This window comes from Pristis pectinata, chromosome 2 (assembly GCF_009764475.1).
Source record: "Pristis pectinata isolate sPriPec2 chromosome 2, sPriPec2.1.pri, whole genome shotgun sequence".
Lineage (NCBI taxonomy): Eukaryota > Metazoa > Chordata > Chondrichthyes > Rhinopristiformes > Pristidae > Pristis > Pristis pectinata.
In genome coordinates, this window is record NC_067406.1 from 86249504 (window position 1) to 86271072 (window position 21569).

Below are 21569 nucleotides of genomic sequence, written 5' to 3' on the forward strand. Positions count from 1 at the left end.
AGCAATAAATAGCACTGGGCCTCAGCAGCATCCTTGAGCTCTCTGTATTAATTATTACTTTCTATTATCTTCCTCCTTTATGTTGTAAGTGACAGTACACGAGCTAAACGGTTTTGCATTGACTTCAAAATAAGTCATTGCTGGGAGCGTGGTGGTTCACCAGGAGATAGTTGCAGATATGAAGAAGTCTCTCCCCTCACCCCTCCCCCTCGCCAACCAGCCTTCTGTGAGCTTTGACGTCATGTGTGCTCCTTTCAGTTGCCATAGTAACCTATTCCCCAGGCCCTCTGTCTGTCTCATCTGGTAGGTTCCACAGTGGTACAGCCAGCATTGGACTGCACAATGGTTTAACACGGATGAAGGCGGTGATTCAGCAAAGTCTCTCTGCTCTCCAGCACCTTTTCCCGTCCTCTCTCCCTCTCGATCTGTACTTCCTCTCCATCCCGCTGTGCATCTCTTTTTGTTTTGTTTTTTCTTTTGTGAACGGCAAAATGTTTTGAATCCAGATTGCGGTGGAGGACTGTTGCCGTACTGGGATTCTCTACAGTTGGCACGGAATGGTAGGTGGATGATGCTGATGCAGTGTGCTAACCTGCTAAGGGTGGGGTGATGAATATTAATTGCAGCAAAGGTTAATGAAGTAGACTGTTAGGATTGCAAGCTGAAAGCATCTCTGCGAGTGCAGCGGGATGTAGCCTTTTTCCTATCAGTGATATGCATCGTTCCGGTAACTGTCATTACAAAAGGACACATATTGGAACAAAATAATGTGCAAGCTTTGCATGCAAACAATATCTATTGTATAATTGATACAGGCAGGAGAGAACTCATGTTGCAGTGGGATTTATCACAAGCAAAATTAACATGTTGTGAATTGTAGGAAAGGGATCTTACACCTTTCAATCCTTACAGCTAGTGGTACATATAATTGTTTTAAAATTATTTAGTGATGATTCAGCAAGTTTTGATCTCAGTGAATGAGATTAATATCTCAGGAATTAAATGACTGTCTTATCTTTAGATTCTTTGAATTAATAGAAATGTTAGGTTACGACTGCTGCTTTGATTAACATTTTTAATCAAGCCAGATAGCATATGCGGCAGGGGAATTTTATTCCTGCTAGTATCCTCTGCCTGCTATGATTACAAGGACGAAGGGACCTGTATGATGTTATTAATTCTATTTGACAAAGTGATGATGCACATCGCCTTTCTTATTCCATCATTTGGGAGCACTGCTCTTACTATTTAAACAAGCCATTGTTTAGTTTCTTAATATCCCTATGTGTCGATAACAAAAGACTGGTTCTGGTAGAGGGGCAGAAACTACCCGGGCTGCATTCTTGCTTATTGCAGAGGAAGGCATTTTGTTCAGTGACTGTGTTGTGATTTCTTTCTGTCAGAATCTCTAGGGAGAAAGGTATATGCAAATATTACAAATAATCATGACTGAATATGGATATACAACTATCTTGTTTAGAGACTGTGATAGTGTCTTTTTATACAAATTTAGCATGTTATTTTACTCAGTTTTCAAATGCAATATATTAAGATCTTGCACACAATACCTAGAGCTGAAAGAGAGGCATCTTACAGTCAAATGATCAATTTTCTGTTTTGTCCACTTACATTCATTGTGAATATGAGCAAGTCATGCTCTGTGATAATTTGGTGATGTAAAATGTATACAAAGTTCCTCCTTTTTTGTCAATACAAAGTTAGAAAGACTATTAGCCATTTTCAGACTTCTTAAATATGATTACATTTCTATATATACATTGAAAATAAAAACATTGAAAGAGGATCAAGGTACAGTATAGATTTCCAGGACTTAATTCCAGGAGTCTGTAATTTTCTTTAGGTACCAGTTCAATGGGTGTGCAGATAATCAGAAAATATCAATGTAAACATAAAAGAGAATAATATTTATTCTGAGTGTTATAGTCTCCTGTCCTCTTCCATGTAACAAATGATCAAATTGCTGTAGGTAAAATTTCATAGCAATATAATAATTAACACATTTTACTTAAAATCTATTGGAGCTAGAGTTATAATACTTGTTTACAAGATTGATTTCTTTATCACATCTTCACATTCAGACTTTGAGAATAGTATAATGTTGGGGAAGGATTTAGAGGTTAATTTACAGTTTGCAGCATGTACATCACCTCAGTGGCCATAGCCATCACTGTACCAGCCCCTGGTGTGTTTCCTGAGTTTCCAAACCGTCCAGATGTAAGTATCCTATCGGATGTTGGCCCAGAATTTAGAGCTGGAGCTTCAGTCTCTGCTCAAAAGGACTATCTGGAGTGGGATTCATACCATAATTCATTCAGAGGAGTCAGGCAAAGCGTCTTGATGGATACAATGGAAAGCAAAGGTTGCAAAAGAAAAAGTCAGTTTTATCATATCAAATTTCTAAAATTACACCCCTAAACTCTGATGTGACATGTAAAGATAGGCAATAATTGTGTGTTTGAATATTTAAATAAGAAGAGAAAAAGGTGTCCCAAAATTCAGTGGGTTGGATCATGTTGGACCCAGCCACTGCCCTGAATTGCCACTGTGGTCCCCACATGCCTGAACTAACGTGGCTGGTTGGGAGCTGATCTTTGTGGCTCTGAAGTGGTGAGGTCTGGTGACATGTAGGCCTTTGGCTCTCTTTGCTGAGGCCTTGCCCCTGGAGCAGGCATTGGGTGAAGGAAAAGCTGGTGCCAGAGCTGGTGCTGAGAGGAAGTCAGGTTATTCAAAGGTATTTAAAAACTCTTAAAATCTAAGTAAATAATTTCTAAAATATTAAAAGGAAAATAAAATGCAAATTAAAAGAAGTATAAAAGCACAAATAACAATAACTTCCTATTTTGCAAGCCTGAAATCCCCATTAAAACCAAGGTCTGACTGCAGCAGGATTTGAGAGGCGGGGAATTTCATGAACACTCGGCCTTGCTGTTGGACTTGGTGGGGAAAACTGACAGGTTTGGTTGTCAGTGAAGCCCAGACTCAGTTTGTGTGTGTGTAAATGTGAGACTTGCTTGCATTTGAATGGCTGGCACCAGCAATTCACAGTCGACAATGGGTATTTGAATTAAAAACTGACTGAAATTTTACCATCTGTAAATAATCAGTTTAGGGAAACATTGGACATATTAGTTTTTAACATTATTACAAAAAAACTGGTGCAGAAGCTAGAATATCCAAAATAAAAATTGGGAAATGCTGAAGTTGCTCAGCAGATCGGGTGTGATCTGTGGAGAGAGAAACAGTTAACACTTCAGGTCCATGGACTGTTCAAAGAACTGCCGCTTCCTGTAATGACTCCATTCCATTCTCCAAGTTCTCAGTCACTGGATACAAATGATCTGATGACGCCATCACCCATAGCAGACATTCCAAAATATATTTTTCTGTCTGGAGAATTCCTCTATGCAGTATATAGGACATCATTTGTGTCTGTTCCATGTCCTGTACTCGGGCTGTGATTCTTTCCCTACCCTTTCAGATCCAAGATAGAGTTCCTTGATCTTGCCTTCCAACCCACCAGCTTCCACAATCAATGTGCTTTCCACTTCCCTCAGTATAATGCCACCACCAAAGACACTTTGCATTCCCTCAGGAGCTCTTCCCTTCTTTGGTCCAATCATTAATGTCCTTAGTAGCCCTCCCAAGGCATCTTCCTATGCAAGAGTTACTACACCTACCCTTCCACCCCCACCCTTTCAACCTTCTGAATCATATTTCTCAGGTGAAACAGCAATTAACTTGTATTTCTTTCAATATAGGATACTGTATTTGCTACTTACTATATGGTCTCCTAGGGAAGACCATAGACAGGTTGGTTGATCGCTTTCTTCAACACCACCTTTCAGCCTGTAAGCTTGTCCCTATGTTCTGGTGACCTGTCACTTTAGTTCTCTGTTCCATTTTCACACTCTCCTCTTGGTCTTCAAGAAAGCTCAATACATGCCGGCATAAACTCACCATATTTTCCAGCGAGGCACATCACAGTCTTCTGGATTCAACAAATGCTCAACTTGTTTAGATCCGAATCACTATCCCCTTTTTTGTAATAATTTTGATATTACTATTTAAAACGTCTTTATTCCCAGTTCTGTTTCTTCACTTGTCCACTTACCACCCACATTTGCTTTGCGCAATCAATCCTTTTGCATTTGTATCCCGATAAAAGGTAATCAACCTGAAAGGCTAACTGTTTCTCTGTCCACAGTGCTGCCTGACCAGCTGAGCATTTCCAGCATCCTCTGTTTTTGTTATTTGATTAAACATCTTCTGCTCATTTTCAAAAGGCAGATGTCAAATAACTTGAGGTTTTGAAAATGTGATACTAATTGTTATGATTGGCTTTAAATCTTCTGGCCATCCAATAAGGGCCACTGTTATTTGTTTTTCTTCGCAGGGATCATATTTTCCCAATGCTTCTGATGCAATTGACAAATTTCCTTTCTAATTAAGCAAAATACATTTGCCTACATTTGAACTTTACTGATACTAAAAAAAAGGTGGAGCTCCCAATACAGTGGACAGGAAGAACACTCAAATTTCCAGCCATCTGTATTGCAAGAAGCAGATGCCCTTAAGGTAAAAGCACCCATTGAAATCACTTGAATCAAAGAATTTGCAAAAACAATTCTCCTGGCTTGTTTGTGGCCACAATTCCCTCTAGACATTTCACTCATCATTTCCGAGACTTGCCCAGCACCATCTGGTACCAGTTGGCAGGAAGAGCCCCATCCTCACCAAAATCTGGAGCAGGGAGGAACATAGATGCCCCTCTCAGCCTCACATTCAAGGAACCTAGGCTCCTACCCTATGCCTCTGGTCATTATAGACTGATACCTTCTGCTACTCGTCATTAATGACCAGTGCCCTCTGCCACTGGTCAGTACAGCCTCCTGCCCTCTCCCACTGGTTAAATTGGCTACTTCCTTTGTCACTGGTCATTACAAGCTGTTGCCCTCTGCCACTGGTCATTAATGACCAACACCCTCTGACACAAGATTATTATGGACACCTGTCCTCTGGCACTGGTTAATTGTGCTACTGCCTTGGTGACCAGTCATTACAGACTTCTCTCCTCTGCCACTAGGCTAATGATCGGTACAAGCTTCTGCCTTCTGCCGTTGGGTATTACAGGCTGCTGTTGTCTTCCAGTGATTGGTGAACTTACTGCTCTCTGCCACTGACTGGTGCAAAAAGGTGTAGATTCCATTGGCTCTTATTAAGTGAGCTGGAACTGTAACTGAGTTATGTTTATAGCATTCGCATTATATTCTTTCATCCACAACTTTAATGAAGGTTTTAACCCATTTATTTTATGTATTAGCAATGCTGCACAACATAATTTCAGTGGATTGTGTTGTAAGTTAAAGGTGGCTGTTTAGTTCAATGGAGGACTGCCCTTGATATAAAATGGACATCAGGAAGTGAAATTCAAGCAAACTTTTAAAACTGTATAAACAGGTATAATAGTTCGAAAATTAGGATAGGCAATTTTTCTTTGAAACCTGTCTGGTTTACTTATAAAATAAGGAGCTTCTCAATTTAACAAAAAGTGCCTTCTGGATATGTTCGATTCTGTTGTTCTTCTGGAAGTCTGCAATTCACTAGGTGTAGTTCAGCTGGAGTGTCTGTGACTTGCATTTCTAACAGATAAGGAACAACTTTTGCAGAAACATAGCATTTCTTTGCTCAGTAGAAGTCAAAATTCACAATATTTTGATAGAGTAGAGAGGGCCATTTCATTACTCACAGATTTTCTGCATTCAATTCAACTACACATCTTCAGTGTCATGTACGTCTTCCCAGAACCTCTCTCTTTTGTGCTTTTTAGCTGCTGTACAATAAAATAAGATGGAGATCCACACTGTCAGAGATGGAGGTGCATGTTTGGAAGTTGCTGTTTAGGATATTGTATACTGGCTCCATCAGAATTGTTGAAATCAGGGGGCAGTCAGCAAGGAAATCTGGAAGGAAAAAAAAATATCTGCAAGGTTGAAGAAAGAGCTTTCTGCTGTCCCCACAGGCCTCCATCTTCCTTTTTATTTCCTTCCTGCTTCAACCTATCACCCACCTGCCCCTGCCTCCCAACTCCACCCCCACCCCCTCTCCCCTACCTGGCTACTTCCCAACTCACCCCTCCTCGGTCCACCTATCACCCACAGGCCCCTGTCTCACCTCTCCCCCTCTCCACTGTATACTGGCCATCTCCCTCTACGTTCTCAGATCTGATGCAGGATCTCGACCCGAAATGGTGGCAGTTCCTATCCCACCCACAGATGCTGCTCAAACCCACTGAATTCCTCCAGCAGTTTTGTTTTTGCTCCAAAACAAAAGCATGTTTTTAAAGGGCTTTTCACCAGGTTGTTTGCAGCAGTGTCCTAGAGAATGGCATTTCATTCCTGGAGATTCTGGAGGGGTGGCAATCCCAATCCCGGAAATCCTGCAAAGTCTCCCTGCAGAGGGAATCCTTGACTGGACCTTGCAAAGAGAAGCCAGCTGGTTAATCTCTTGCAAGACTAACATCAATCCCAATGCTGTACCAGGACCTGGCATATCCAATCCTGGGCTGATTTATTCCCACTAATACTTGCTGCAGCTCATAGAAGGCTGAAGAAATATCCATGATCCTGGTATATTAGGTCCAGCATTTGCTGGAACTTCTGATAGGTCAGTGGCCTGGACCCTGCAAGAGAAGTGTTTCCAAGGGACAGATAGGGTCAGTGTGGGAGACCCAAGGTCCCTCCCCTTACCGGTTCAAACTTTATGGGCTGCTGGGTGCTGGAGTTGCACTCAGTAACTTGGACCTCTACCAGGCCCATGTACATTACATTCCCCCCAATTCCCTGCGCTGGGATCATATCAGCTTGATTATTATAGGGCTTCAAGCTGGCAACACATCGTGGAATCAGAATCTGTTTCAGTGGTCTCCATTACAGATTATTTCATTCACCTAGAATTCTACCTTTGTTATTCCTGTACAATTCATAACGATGAAGAACATCTTTCTGCTAATAGTCTGATTTCTTCTTTAACAAGAAGTGAAGGTCTTAAGCTTATGCATTTTTCTGTTATTTATTGAGTTCATAGTGTTTCTATAATAACCACTAAAACACTGCAACACTGAGACTTCAATTTGTCATAGAGTTACACAGCATAGAAACGAGCCCTTTGGCCCACTATGTCTATGCTGTCCATCAAGCACCCACCTATACTAATCCCATTTTCCTGTACTTAGTCCATATATATCTAGTTACTTATTAAATTTTGAGAGAGTACCTGCCTCCACTACCCATTCAGGCAGCGTGTTCCAGATTCCAACTACCCTCTGAGTGAAAAAGTTCTTTCTCAGATGCCATCTAAACCTCTTAACCCTTTCCCTAAACCTAGGCCCTCTAGTTTTAAATACCTCTGCTATGAGGAAAAGTTTCCTACCATCTACCCTATCTATGCCCCTCATAATTTTGTAACTTCAATGAGGTCATGTCTCAGCCTCCTCTGCTCCAGGAAAAACAAACCCATCTTATCCAGTCTCTTCTCAAAACAAATCCGATCTATCACGACTCTCCTCATAACCGATAGTACTGGAAACTAGAAAATGGCCCTGGTTGCATATTTTGCCAACAAAAAACACATTAAACTTAACACATTATAACTGAGACTTTAGGGTTCTTAAATGGTCTCACCTTGAATCTTGGACTGAAAAATCCAGTTTTCCTGGAGTAGAAGATGGTTCCAGCAGAAAATCAAAGGTGTCAAGTAGGGAGCAAATCCCTTAAATGTTTCATAAAGCAAAGTACTGCAAGTGTTTGAAATATGAAGAGACAAAATATGTTTTCACATTCCTACTAGTTTTTCTCACCTTCTGTTCAGAAGTGCTGGGAGTGGGTCCATGTAAGTCTTTGTTGTTTTGTAGGACTGATGCTTTAATTTATCCTCAGTTATCCTAATCTTCTCCAGCTAAAATAACTGATATCAATCCAGGAAAAGAAGGGTTGACCATACAGGACTGAGACAAGGAGAAATTTCTGTCCTCAAAGGGTTGCAATTGCTGGCTTCAGGGCCTGTGGTCATTGGGAATATTCATCTGAGGTTAATAAATTTTTGGACACGAAGGTAATCAGAAGATAGAGGAATGAGTGGCAAAGTGAATGAGGCAAAGGATCAAGGCTAATCTTATTGAATGGCAGAGCAGGCTTGAGGAGCTATGCCTTCACTTTTTACATTTTTATCACCTGCTCTAAGTTCATGGCCAATAGGTGGTAAATTATGGCAGTCTGAAAACATTTACTCTGATTTGCATTTATTCATCCTGCAGGAAAATAGCAGCCCCCATTAGAAGCCTTTTGCAGAGCACAGCATCTGACATCAGTTCACCAACTGAATCTGTAATTCCTTGCAGTTGTCTGTTTGTGGAATATACAGGGATATCTATCTTGTAAGGCAGTGTGTAGTGGTAAACTTTTATGTCCTATTCTAATGTGGTTGCAAAAGGCTTTGTTCCAACAGCAATTTAGTCGCCAGAGGCTTGTGCAGGAGATGAGGTTATGTTACCTTCTTTACAAACATTGCAAAATTCATTATCCTGGGGAATTCTGACTGTAAAGATATGTAAGGAAGTAATTCCAGGGTTTTCAGGTCAGGAAAATGTTTTATATGACAGACTCCTGTCCTTTTCCAATGTGTAGAAAGCATTCAAACAAATGCAGATAACAGAGCAAGCACGTAGGATCAACTGCTTGCCTTTATTTAGATGGAATTCAGAGCCTTGATCATGCAGCATATTTGCAGACTCCCATTTTCATGGATCTGTAATGCTGTCAGTTCTCAATGGTGGGAAAGCTGTGCACTCACCATAAACTGTGAAAGCTCCTAGAGACTGCTGATATCAAATTTATTTGGTCGCAAATGAGTAAGTGATGTATTCACATCGAATATTTAATTGGTCAGATCTGTTTAATTTCTCACTTAATTGATGACAAAGCAAATAGAATTCATAACCTATTATTTTAGACTAATGATGAGCAGTAATACAAATGTTATTTCACTGAAGCAGGAATATATTGCCTGTGGGTGGAACTAGAAGGAAAGGAATATAGTAAGCAGCTTCTGAAAGTAAATCTACTTCAGCAGCATACTGGATGATGATGGGTTCACTGTCTTGTACAATAAAATGATGCAAAACAGAGACATGCAACATCTCTGAGGCAGCTTAAAGTAGTGTTTCAACAACAAAAAAGCTTTTGCATTCTGGTTGGAATCTTTGTCTAAATATCCCAGTTGCAGCCAAATCCCAACGAATAATTTAGGTGTTGAAGTCAACGCTAATGGGTTACCATTTGTTCCTTCTAAAGATATGCAAGAAACCTTACAATCCATATTTCTCATGGGCAGAATTTCAATATATTCTGTGAGAAGAAGTATCTTTTTGCCCTGATGCACTCCAACACCCTGAGCTCAGATTCAGTGGATTTTGATGGACTAATACCTAGGGGATACACCGAAAGTAAGAATAGGAGGGGAACAAGTGTAAAAGCAAACAGTTCTTAATCAAGGTTTTAGGGTGGAAAATTAGAGTGCAAAATGGGATGGGGGCAGAAAAATGAAATCTCTCTGGGACTCCAGACTAGTGAAAAATCTTTAAAACTTACTTCAACCAGTCATTTGACTGTAGCAACACTACATTTAGTGAACACTGGAACACTGGTAAGGGAAACCCCCCCCCCCCCGATCCCTGCCTCTCCTCAAGCGAACCTTGTTAGAGACTTGAATGATTTTCATCATCATGCTTTATTAAAATTATTACAGTGAAATTCTTGATGATATTTGCGCTGCTGAAAGAAAGTTTAATATCCCCAGCCCCACAGAAGTCATTGAACATATCACCGAAAGGAATAGATGGAGCCCATTTGGTTGCCTTATCATCCCATATTTTAAAAAGAGGGCAACAGGTGAGACCAGTCCAACAGTTACCTTCCAGCACACCTCCACCAGTGTCCAACCCACCATGATTTTGGAAATGGTCACCCACCATTCCAGCTTTAGCAGTTGCCTCCAATCACTCCTTTAAGAATTTCTGGTTAGGTCATTCTATGTTGACTTTGATTTATTGTGCAGATCTTATACTGGATTTCAGTTTTTATTCACTCATGAGGTTTTGACTCAGTTCAAGCTGGAATGGTGGGTGCCCATTTCCAAAGTCATGGTGGGTTGGACACTGGTGGAGATGTGCTAGAAGGTAATGGCTGGACTGCTCTCACCTCTTGACCTGTTTCCCAAAAATGGGATGATAGACAACCAAATGGGCTCCATCTATTCCCTTTGGGGTATGGTGATGGTCATCATGTTGTGAAACATGGTAGCTGTTCTAAGATGGCAACAGTTTTTGCTGGATTAGTCAAGGGAAGGATGTTGGCCAAGGTGTTGGTACTGATTTGCTTTTAGCAGAGCTGTTGGCACTGTAATGTTTCTTGGAATTTGCTGTCAGCACTTAGGTAATATTGGCCCAGAAATTCATCCTGTCAATGGCTGAAGGCTCTTTGGACACTTCATGTTTTGGTCCTGAGCACACCAAGTAAAACACGGCAGTGGAATGGCTCAAGCAGCACATGCTACTGAATGGGGCTTTCATACTCTCCCCCTCCACACCTCCATTATTGCGGAGTGCACAAAGCAAAATATCAGAGAAGCCCAGGGGTTCTAAAAGGTTTGGGCAGTCACAGGGCTGAGAATGCTTCCATTTGGTTGTCAGCAGTCCTGTTGAGGCCTTTGTCAGGGATTGAGGACAAGGCTAAAGTTTGGGCCTTGGGCAGAGGTCCCCTCTGGACCTCATTTGGGTGCCAATTGGGGAACTGGGTCCAGGGCAGGGGACAGAGAGTCAGTGCCAGTGAAAGAAGCAGCGTGGGGTGGTTTGGATTGGGGAGACAGGAATTCTTTGGAGGAGTGATTTGGGGAATTTGGAAGTTGGATCATTGGTCAGGGATGTTTGGAGAGATGAGATCAGTGAGTGGACTGGATTGATAAGATGTTGTGAGGGAGCCTGAAGGTGTCAAGAAAAGGCATCTTTCTGAGTGGGATTCTCAACCTGGGCTCCGAACTATTAATGTATGAGAGGAGAGTTGGCTGTCGTTGATTGGGAGATTATGTTGAACAATGTGATGGTGGATAGATAATGATTAGTATTTAAAGAAAATGCATAAATTACAAAATAAACATATTCTTCTAAGGCATAAAAACCCAAAGGGAAAAGTGATTCATCCATGACTGACAAGAGAAATTAAGGCTAGTATTAAACCAAAGAAAGGGGCTTATATGGTTGTCAGAATAGCAATAGGCCTGTGCATTGGGAGCATTTTAGAATTCTGCAAAGGAGAACAAAGAAATTGATGAAAAAAGGCAAGATTGAGTATGACCAAAAATGGGTGAGAAATGAAAATGTAAATGTTTTAATAGATAAAAAGGAAAAGACTACCAAAGGTGTTTGTAGGCACCTCACAGACAGACAGGAGAATTTGTATGGGGAATAAGGAAGACAAATTAAACAATCATTTTGCATTTATCTTCATGGAAGGAGACACACAAAACCTGCTGGATACATTAGAGAGTCAAAGGTTTAGCGATAATGTGGTGCAATTTGACCTGAAAATTTTTCCACTTCCATCCTTCCTAAAAATAACTGACTTTCACAACATACCACAGACAAAAACTGCAGCATGCATCAGAATTTCTAAGCCATCTTATCAAAAGCTTAGGGTGTTGATAGTGAAGTAGCAAGGTATTGGAGTCTCATCTTGTGTGCTCAAGTTCTAGTGGGTGATTCAGACATTCTGACCTCGAGGTGAGAGTATTACTGGTTGTCATGTATTTCTGTTTTTATATGAAGATAGGATGCCACACTATCTGGCTAACACATGTTTAATATGCTACGGTTCGTCATATCTACAGGTTTCCAAGATGAATAAGGTATCATGAAAGCCAAAGCTTTTGCAGAGTCATGTTGCTTAAATGAATGTGTCTAAACCTGGGAAGTCATTCATCCATTGTGTAATAGAAAGCTGTGTGGACTTTTACTTCTAAGATATATCTTCAAGAAATGATCACTACTTCAGCCTAATTTTGTCCAAATCGGGAAGAATGACAAGGCCTTAGATAGCAGATTTCCCAAAATGATACTGGGGAAAAGGAACTCCTGTTAAGAGGAGAAGTTGGAGAAGCTGGAATTATTCACCTTGGGTCAGGGAGATATTTAGTTGGGCTGTTCAAAATTATGGGGGATTTTCTTGGACTAGGAAGGGAAATACTAGAAAGGGAAGTACAGGACAAATAACCAGAGGCAACAGATTTAAGTTAAGGGGCAAATGATCCAACTGCAAATGAGGGGATTTTTTAATACGTTTGGTTAGTACAATCTGGAATGCACTGTCTGAAAGAGATGTTTCAAAAGGGAAACATATTTAACAAAAAGGAAGGATTGGGAGAAAGACAGAGAGAGGAACCATTTGGTTAATTCTGACAAAAAGCCATCATGATGGGCTGAAATGGCTTACTCTGTGTTCTTCAATTCATAGAATCCTTGTTTTAATGATGAATGATTTAGTTTTGTGTTGTAGCCCTGATAAGAGGCAGTCAAAAAAGAAGTTTATTCTGCTATGGCTGTTGATGCCAATTCCAAATTAGATTGCGCCTGAACTGGCCTTGGATCAATACTGCAATAAAACCACATCACCAATAGCTTAACAGAGGGACTGATAGAACTATGCTATCTTCTATTCATAAAATGTCCAACTTCTGATTGGCAGGAAGAATTCTAATTCTTCAATTATTTTCAAGATGGTTCTTTAAATTGCAATGAATTGAATTTTCTTTCATTCCTACCATTGTTAGTGGCCAATTTTACTGGCAGTTCTGCGTAATGTAGTGTTGGCGTAAGCATTCAGTGACATTTTCAGGTTTGTTCATAATGATTCATGATTAGTCATGGTACTGCTGAGCTGTGCTGAAAGTGAAACACAGTTCACACTGTAACAAATCTCTCAATGCCATTGGTGTTACAAGGGTCCATCCTGACATACTGATGCCTTTATCCTTTAGGCAATTCTTCATCACATCACTATTAATGGCGACTGGCCAAGACACACAGATAACAAAGATTAAAAGAGCAGAAGACAGTGATTGACCCACATTTGCCTCCCATGTAAATCCACCCTTGCCTCTGTTGGATCAGTAATGCTAACTTCCACAAAGAATCCAGGTCTGAGTTGATTGGTGAGGCCCAGAACAGTGCAGATCACACTGATTGCCAATCTCAATAAAAGCTTTGAGAGCTGGTTAAGTCATATCCCCAAGCTTATCAATGACATTCAAAAACTTGCGCATAAACTATTAAAAATAAAACATACTCTTAAACATTCAAAATGTTTGACTTTTTTGAAAGAAAATTAAAGAAATGTGAAATATTTAAAACAATTAAATACATTTAAAATAACCTAATTGAATAAAGAAATATATTGGCTTATACTTACTTGATTCCCTTGCAGCAGTTCTTCTCCATTTAGAATGAATGGGCTCATCAGATTTAGACCGGCATGGAATCAGCAGCAGATTTCCTGGTATAAGTGCTGGAAAATCATAGCAGTCCACTGTTGGAGAGTCTTTAGGAAATCCCCAGTAACTAGCTCTGTAGAGGAGATTCGGACATTCATACAGTTATGGAATAAGGAACTAATGCTCTTTAGTGGAGGTTTCAGGCCAATGAGTGTTGACAGTCGCTGCATATGTTGTGTTTTAAATGACTTTTGATAGTAGGAAAAGACCAAAGCCAGGAACTCACACAGAGCCTCAGCTATCTTTTTCAGCTATCGTAACTTCCCTGGAAGTACAGCCATTTGAACACTCTGTTCAAATAAAGTACAGTGGCACAGCCAAAGTGTCTTGGAGAAAATTCCTGCCCTAAATGAGGGAAGGAGTTCCACAATTTTGAAATCCTTACCAGGAATCCTTATAGGAGTTTCAGCTGTGGGGAAGTTAACGGAATCTGTGCACATGGACAAGTATAAGTTGATCAAAGAGAACCAATATGGAATTTTGCAAGTCAAGTTGCATCTAATTAAGGTGGTCACTGACTGGCAGTCAGGAAAGAATCTGTAAATATTGCATGAATGGACTTCTACAAACCTTTTTACAAAGGTTCACATAGATAACTAAAACCAAAGATAAGCCAAATTGAAGGTAGCCTCATAATATGGGTTGTTAATTGGTTAAGAGTTAGGAGGCAGAGAAAGGGAATGCACTCTATCTGGGGCATTTGGAAAGTGATGTTCCCCAGGAATCTGTACTTGTGCCTCAACATTGCACAATTTGCTAATGACATGAGATGAAGTGTGATATCCCATTTCCAAATAATGGGAGGCAAGCATTATGGATGAAGAACTGATTTAGATATCCAAGTGCAGAAAGAATTAACAGCTGGTACACAAGATATGGAATATAATCAAAAAGAGTAATGCGCCGTGTGTTTCTTGGGAATTGGAATACAAAAGTGAGGAGGCGAAGCTTCAGTTGATCATAGCCAAACTAGCTGGTACGGATTCAGTGAAATGGTACTGGGCCTTAAAGGACTATTATGAAGAATGTATGAAAAATCTTGACCAGCAACCCTTTGAGCTTGAATGGTTGAAGGATGATCTTTTTGAGGTATTTAATATGATAAAGGAATTCAAAAGAGTATGTACAAAGTAACTGAATTATAGAACCATAGAACCATAGAACAATACAGCACAATACGGGCCCTTCGGCCCACCATGTTGTGCCGCCTAAGACTATCTAACCCCTTCCTCCCACATATCCCCCTATTTTAAATTCCCCCATATGCTTATCTAACAATCTCTTGAACTTGACCAACATATCTGCCTCCACCACTACCCCAGGCAGCTCATTCCATGCACCAACCACTCTCTGGGTGAAAAACCTCCCTCTGATATCTCCCTTGAAATTCCCACCCATTACTTTAAAGCCATGCCCTCTTGTATTGAGCATTGGTGCCCTGGGAAAGAGGCGCTGGCTGTCTACTCTATCTATTCCTCTTAATATTTTGTATACCTCTATGATGTCTCCCCTCATCCTCCTTCTCTCCAAAGAGTAAAGCCCTAGCTCCCTTAGTCTCTCCTCATAATCCAGACTCTCTAATCCAGGCAGCATCCTGATAAATCTCCTCTGCACCCTTTCCAACACTTCCACATCCTTCCTAAAATGAGGCGACCAGAACTGGACACAGTACTCCAAGTGTGGTCTAACCTTATATGAGAAAGAAATCCAGAATGATCAAGAACAATCTAACATTTTGAAGCAGGTCATTCAGGAGGGAAACCTGGAAACACTTCTCAAATAAAGGCCAGTGAAAACCTCTGAAAAATTCAAAACTGAGATCAGTAGGTTTTTATTTGATTAGAGTGTAAGGGATTATCTGGTGGTACTGGCACTGAGATGAGAGGACGTGTGGAGAGATCTGATGGCATCCTGGGACAAGATGATGGACCTGGGCCAGTGTGAAGCACTTTCTGTCAGATACTTTTGTCCACAATTCCTTAATTATGGCTAGTTTTATCTTAAAGAGCCTCAAGACCTGATTATTTCCCATCCAAAGTTGTTTAATTGAATACACTTTTGGACAGAAAACACATTTTCAGAGGTTCTGGCATTCCCATTGATTTCCACCTGCTCCTTTATTACAGTTCAGTCTCATGAGCTTTGCAGCACCAATCAAAGTTCTTATTGACTTGACAGGACAGCAGGATATGCCATCCTGTGAGAAACAAATATTCACAGCAACAAAGTGAAACATTAAAGCATGTCATCACATCACTCCTGTTCTCCTGATATTCTTTACAAGGCAGATACAGAAATAGTGCCGTTCATTTGGTGTTGTACTCACTTTAGAAGTATAAAATTGGTGCCAAGACATCCAATGTGGCAGGTATTACATGTTCAATCCATGATGGATGTGCACTGTCCTGTCATATTGTAAAAGGTACCAGTGCACTTTAAATTTTAGCCTTCATCATGATAGCATTAAGGCTTGAAGTGAGAGTGGATGGTGCACAGGATTTGTTCAAAATTAGTTTTTTTGTTGTTCTGTGTCTGTCCAATTCCTGGGGACTGATGAAGAAAAGCAAATTTTTCTGCTTAATTGTGAAAATCCTCTGTGATCTTATGGAGATTACAGAAATGTTGATTTCCCACTGTGCTTGATTTGGAGACTTTTATGTACAGGGAATAGCTGAACATGTTGCTGGAGATTTTCTGTCCATTGGACAGGTGTCACCTATATTTCACAATCTATATAGCTGATGGTTGTGCATACTTGGAAATTTATCTCAGGGTTAGGTGGGGTTAGAGAATGGACTCTCCTGCCCTAGAATAGGAAACCAAAAACACATCAGCTGGAGACTAGCTATGGAGGTTTCAAACTTCAGATCCTTTGAAAAAAATCAGGTCAAAGTCTGAAGTTACTTCTCATCTCTTTTCTCAAAGTTAACTGGTGATGTGAATTAATTCAGCGTATAATGTTGCACATGATCTTTGCCTTTTGATCACACTGCATTATATCATAGCTCTAATACTCTGAAATTTGAAATGAAGTGTTGTCATCAAATTGTTAAATACTAATTTCATCAAAATTGTAAATGCACATTGAACATTTATGTAATTTTGGTTTCTTCCTATTTGATTTTTTCCTTTGCCATCCTCAATGGAATTTGGTGCATGAAGACACAATGTCAGTGTGTAGTATTACCCATACATTGGTTAGCAGAGAGGCAACACTCCACCGTCACAAGGTGAAAATTAATTTCTGGTTCAGAACTCAAGAAAGAGGTACATAGAATATGTAGGAGGACCCAGAAAGATAACTGCTGTCTGTCTGAGCTGTTCCAGTTTCTATGCAATGTGACTGTCTACATTGGGGATTTCCATTGTCAAATGGCCTTGAAAATCTCCAAAACAGCAAATGGAAAGCACACACACGCTTCTGACAGGACCTTAACATTGGCCAAGGATAAACAAATGCTGCCAGGACTGGACCCCATCGCAACACTGAAGCAATCAGTAGATCAGAACAGTTGTCAAAATTGGGTAAATAATTTATGTGTTAATTATCTACCCAACGTGGCAGGAGCTGAGCCCCGGCCTGAGGTCTGACATCTCATATCCCTACCATAAGCCCCCCACTTGCAATCCCCCTCTACCACTCCTCATCCCAACCTCCTGGTTCTCCAATACACACATCAGTATTCTCCCCTTCCTACCACCAACCCCGTTAAGTTCCCTATCCTCCAAGCACCATCACTTTGTTAAAGATCAAGCTTACCCATTTGGAGCTCCATTATATAATGACCTTGGTACTGTAAGATACTAGGCACTTGTAATATCAGTCTGTTCACAATAATACCACAAAGCTCTCCCCTGGGACAATGGGAGAAATATTTAATTGATTCCAAGCACATTGCAATTTGCCTTGAAACAGTTGACCATTACCAATTTGTTTACATCTAGAATCAAGGAGAGAATCCTTTCGTCTCTTAGCAGAGCAGACAGCAATTTCATGGATTTAATTCATAAGGGATCAGATTATTTGTGGAATCCAAGACTCCAGCTGAAGGGAACAGTCGCCATCTGTGAGAGTTAACTCTAGAAAAGTGCATTGAGGCAAACAAGTTTGCAAAGCAGTCAAGTACAAGATAGAAGACAGAACAGAGAAGGTCCAGCCAAGGTTGCTCAGGTACTGTGGAGAGCAACTGTGGAAGGAAATATGGGTGGCTGAAAAACAGATGCGCTGTGGTGGAAAAGTATATGTGTGTGTGTATTGAAAAAATTTTTCCAGAAAGAGTGCGCCATAAAGAGATCTTCAAAAGTCCAGGAAATAGATGTGATGAGTTGTGCAAGGATAGAGATGGTCAGATTCAGAATACCAGTTGAAAACAATGGACATGATGCCAAATGAGGTCAACTCTGTGGAAGGAATTCCAACTAGATGTATCTACAATGTTAGTGCAGAGGCAACTAATGACACCACAACTTAACTCGAGAGCAATGTTTAATGTCCTCCCAAAACTAATGATCAGTTTCAGGGCAGTGTTGTTGAAACCATTGGCCAGGGTTGAATGGGGAGATCAGGGTCCATGTGCAGAATTGCGAGATTTGTGAATCTCTACAAAGCAAGCAATCAAAGGAAACATTTCATTCTCATCAAGTCCCATGGAGAACCTTCGCAAAGTCAAGTCAGATTTATTTCACCTGTGTGGGAGATTGTATCTGGTGACAGTTGATTATTTTTCAGATGTCTGGGAGGTAGTTTGCCTAGAAATCACCCATTCATTGACAGTGATTTGCAGACTCAAAGAACAGCTTGCCAGAAGTAGCATCCCTGAGGTGCAGATCACAATAATGGTGCACAAATTACTGCAGACAACTTCGTGAGGTTTTCAAAGGAGTCGCTGATTGGCATAGACTCCCAGGAGTGTGCCACAGAGATAATTGAAAGATGCAAATGTGCTGACACCCACAGACTTGCATGTGAGTGTATGAATTAGATTAGCCAAGACAAAAAAAGGCTTAGAACAAGGTGGCCAAGGAACCACTGAAGAAGGCTAAGTCATCACAGTAAGACCCTATTGGGGCATCCTAGCCTTCTGCAGTATTCCAACCCCAAGGGGTGTTAACCAATCCTGTGCAGATACTTATGTGTAGACACACTAGAACTCAACTCCAAGCCACAGAATGGTCGCTAGAACCAGAGGTACAAGAAAAAGTGTAGGATGACAAATGGCCAAAAGAAGGCAGGTACAGTGCTACAGCAGAAGTGAAAAGACCTGCCACTGCTGAGGTTTGGAGACGCAGTGAGCATGAAGCCCATAATAGAACAACACCCAATGACTCGACACCCGCCACAATCCAGATTATATGAGGTCATGTTGGAGGAGGGCATTCCACATCAGAACAGCAGGTGACATCTCAGGGAGATCACCGAGGATGCTTGTTTGAGAGTAGCAGATGTGGAGATACCAAAGATACACCAGTTATCCTGTAGGGTGAGAGCATCACAGCTCAACAACAGGCCTTAGGAGAATTGCCAGTAGCAAGGACAAGATCTGGAAGGGCAGCACCAAGACCATCAGATCTTGAGGACTTGGTGTCAAAGTAAAATACATAGAGACTGGACAACTACTGAAGATGTCATGATTTCCTTTTGTCTTCCAGTATTAAAAGAGGTATGTAAAATACATGTATACACAATATCAGTCCAGGAACAATAATTGTTCCTTTAATGCTGTCAGCCCTTCAAGGATTGTTTCCTGTGACTGACTGCTTCCTGTGTTGCAACTGTGTTTTAGAACAAAAGTTCCAGAAGGAGGTTGTTGGAAAGAAGCCAACTGCATGGATACTTGCTTGCTCTGTAAGTTGTTTTATGAATAAAGCCCTTTTTGTTTGGAATTACTGATTATTTCCGGTAACCTAGAGATTGAATAAGGGAGATACTGAGACAGACATGACATTGGCGCCTGTATCCCAGGGTGCAAATTCTCCAACTCAAATTCTAAAAGTGTCTTTTAAAACTGCTGACACAACCACACCCTCCACGGGTGATCTGGTTCATAGATTCACATGCAAGGCAGTCCAAAGGTCTTATTAGCATCTCTCAAGTATCTCTGTGGCATGCTCCTGGGAGTTATATTCCAGGAGAAGAATTAGATTGTAAACTTAGGAAACTTCTAAATATTGAAGTATAAACTGTTTGCATTTGCTAAAATATGTCTCTTTATGATTTGTCATGTTTTACAAAGTCAGTCACACTTGGTGTAATTTACCTTTTCTTTGGGAATTTGGTGCAGATGGTTTATTTATACATTTCTTCAAACTAAACCTGAACTTTTATGATGTGTTAACACATAAAAACTGCATTAAGTGGTTAATAAAACATTGCCTTTTGTTATTTTTGTTTCAGAATGGCATTTTTATACAAACAGTCTCTGAGTTATTCATTGTAGTACTATAACCATTTTATGCTGCATTTCTGGTTATTTGTTCAGCAGTAAGCCCAAACCAGGCTAGTGGTTTGATTTCCTGGTATGCACATTTTGTTTTGGCTTAAAATGAAAGTGGAGTAGAGTAGTTTAGCAGTAGGTGGCCTATATCCAATTTGATCAAAAGTTGGTTCCAGTGTTGAATTCATGGGTTTCATTTTTAGGCTGTCATTGAATGCAAGTCTTATACTCCTGCAACATGCCAAGACCCAACCAATCTGTGAAGGACTCCTTTATGAGGAGACAATTGGATGTTTTGGCGCCATCAGCTAATGGTAGGTTTAAACCACATTAAAGTAAACTTTATAATTAAGGAGGATTGGGGGTTCCAGCAACCCTGCACTGCTCTCCCCATTCCCAATCTCAAAGCCTATGTAAAGTGGTCCACAATAATTCTTTGGCACTGCTGCTGAAAACAATGTTACACCCCAATTCCTCTCCCAGTCAGTATGCCAGCTGTCAATCCTTCAATTTAACACAATTGCCTCTAAGAAGTAACTGGAAACTGATGTGACAAAATCATAGTGGAATCAAAAAGACTGTTCATGATACATAGATAGATAAAATATATCATACTGATTGGAGGCTGGAACATGTGATGAACCTAGTGAATATGTCCGATCAGAGTTGGATATTCCAGCAATGGTGTTGAAATGTGATGTGGTCAGGTGATCAAGGTCAATAGCAGTGGCTATAATGAGGCTGAGTGTTAGTAGAAGTAATGGTTGTATGAAATGAAACTAGGAGGAGTAGCTATAATGAGGTCAGTAGCCATAGTGAGTACAGAGATCAGGAGCCAAAGGAGTTTGTGCAGCAAAGCTGGTGTTCAGGGCAAGACCTGCCAAGTAATCTAGAGAACAGGAAAGCAGGAAAATAAAAGATTAAGTTTTAAAAACAGTTTCACTAAGTAACACTGGAAAATAGGTCCAGGAGCATAGCTCATTCATTTGAGATGTGAACTCGACTTTGACTTTGCAGAATCCTTATCTTGCAGCCTAAATTGGAAATGAGTTGCAATGAAAAGCTATGTGGGTATATTTTCCTCTACAATGTTAGTGCAGAAATCAGCTAACGTTTAAGGCAGTTTAAGTTTTACTCCAACAATTAACCAGGAACTGAACATATTTCAAACCATTGCCTTCAAAGGCATAAAATAAAACCAAAAATGCTGGAAATACTCAGCATGACATGCAGCATGATTGACCAGAAATACTAATTCTGTTCCACCCTCCACCAGGAGCCACTACTCTGCCGAACATTTTCAGCAATTTTTATTTCAGGTTTCCAGCAGCTGCACTATTTTACTGCAAAGACACTGCCTCAGCAAACTATGCCTCCTTCTCTTTTTCACTAGGTGTGAAGGGTTAAATTCAACCCCCATAGCGACTATTGTTACTCACAAAGGAAAGCAGAGGTCTTTCAGCTTTAATTTCTTCATGACTAAATTCATTTATTGTTGATCTTTTCTTGGATCCGTCC

At 40.5% G+C, this 21569-nt stretch overlaps 1 protein-coding gene across 1 annotated transcript in view; it reads left to right on the forward strand.

The window, feature by feature from the left end:
* The first annotated feature begins 331 nt into the window (after window positions 1-331).
* LOC127581990 (mitogen-activated protein kinase 10-like) overlaps window positions 332-21569 on the forward strand; it is a 200465-nt gene continuing 179227 nt past the window's right edge. The window contains 1 exon segment of the mRNA XM_052036874.1: window positions 332-560. The gene's annotated coding sequence lies outside the window, so the exon portion shown is untranslated.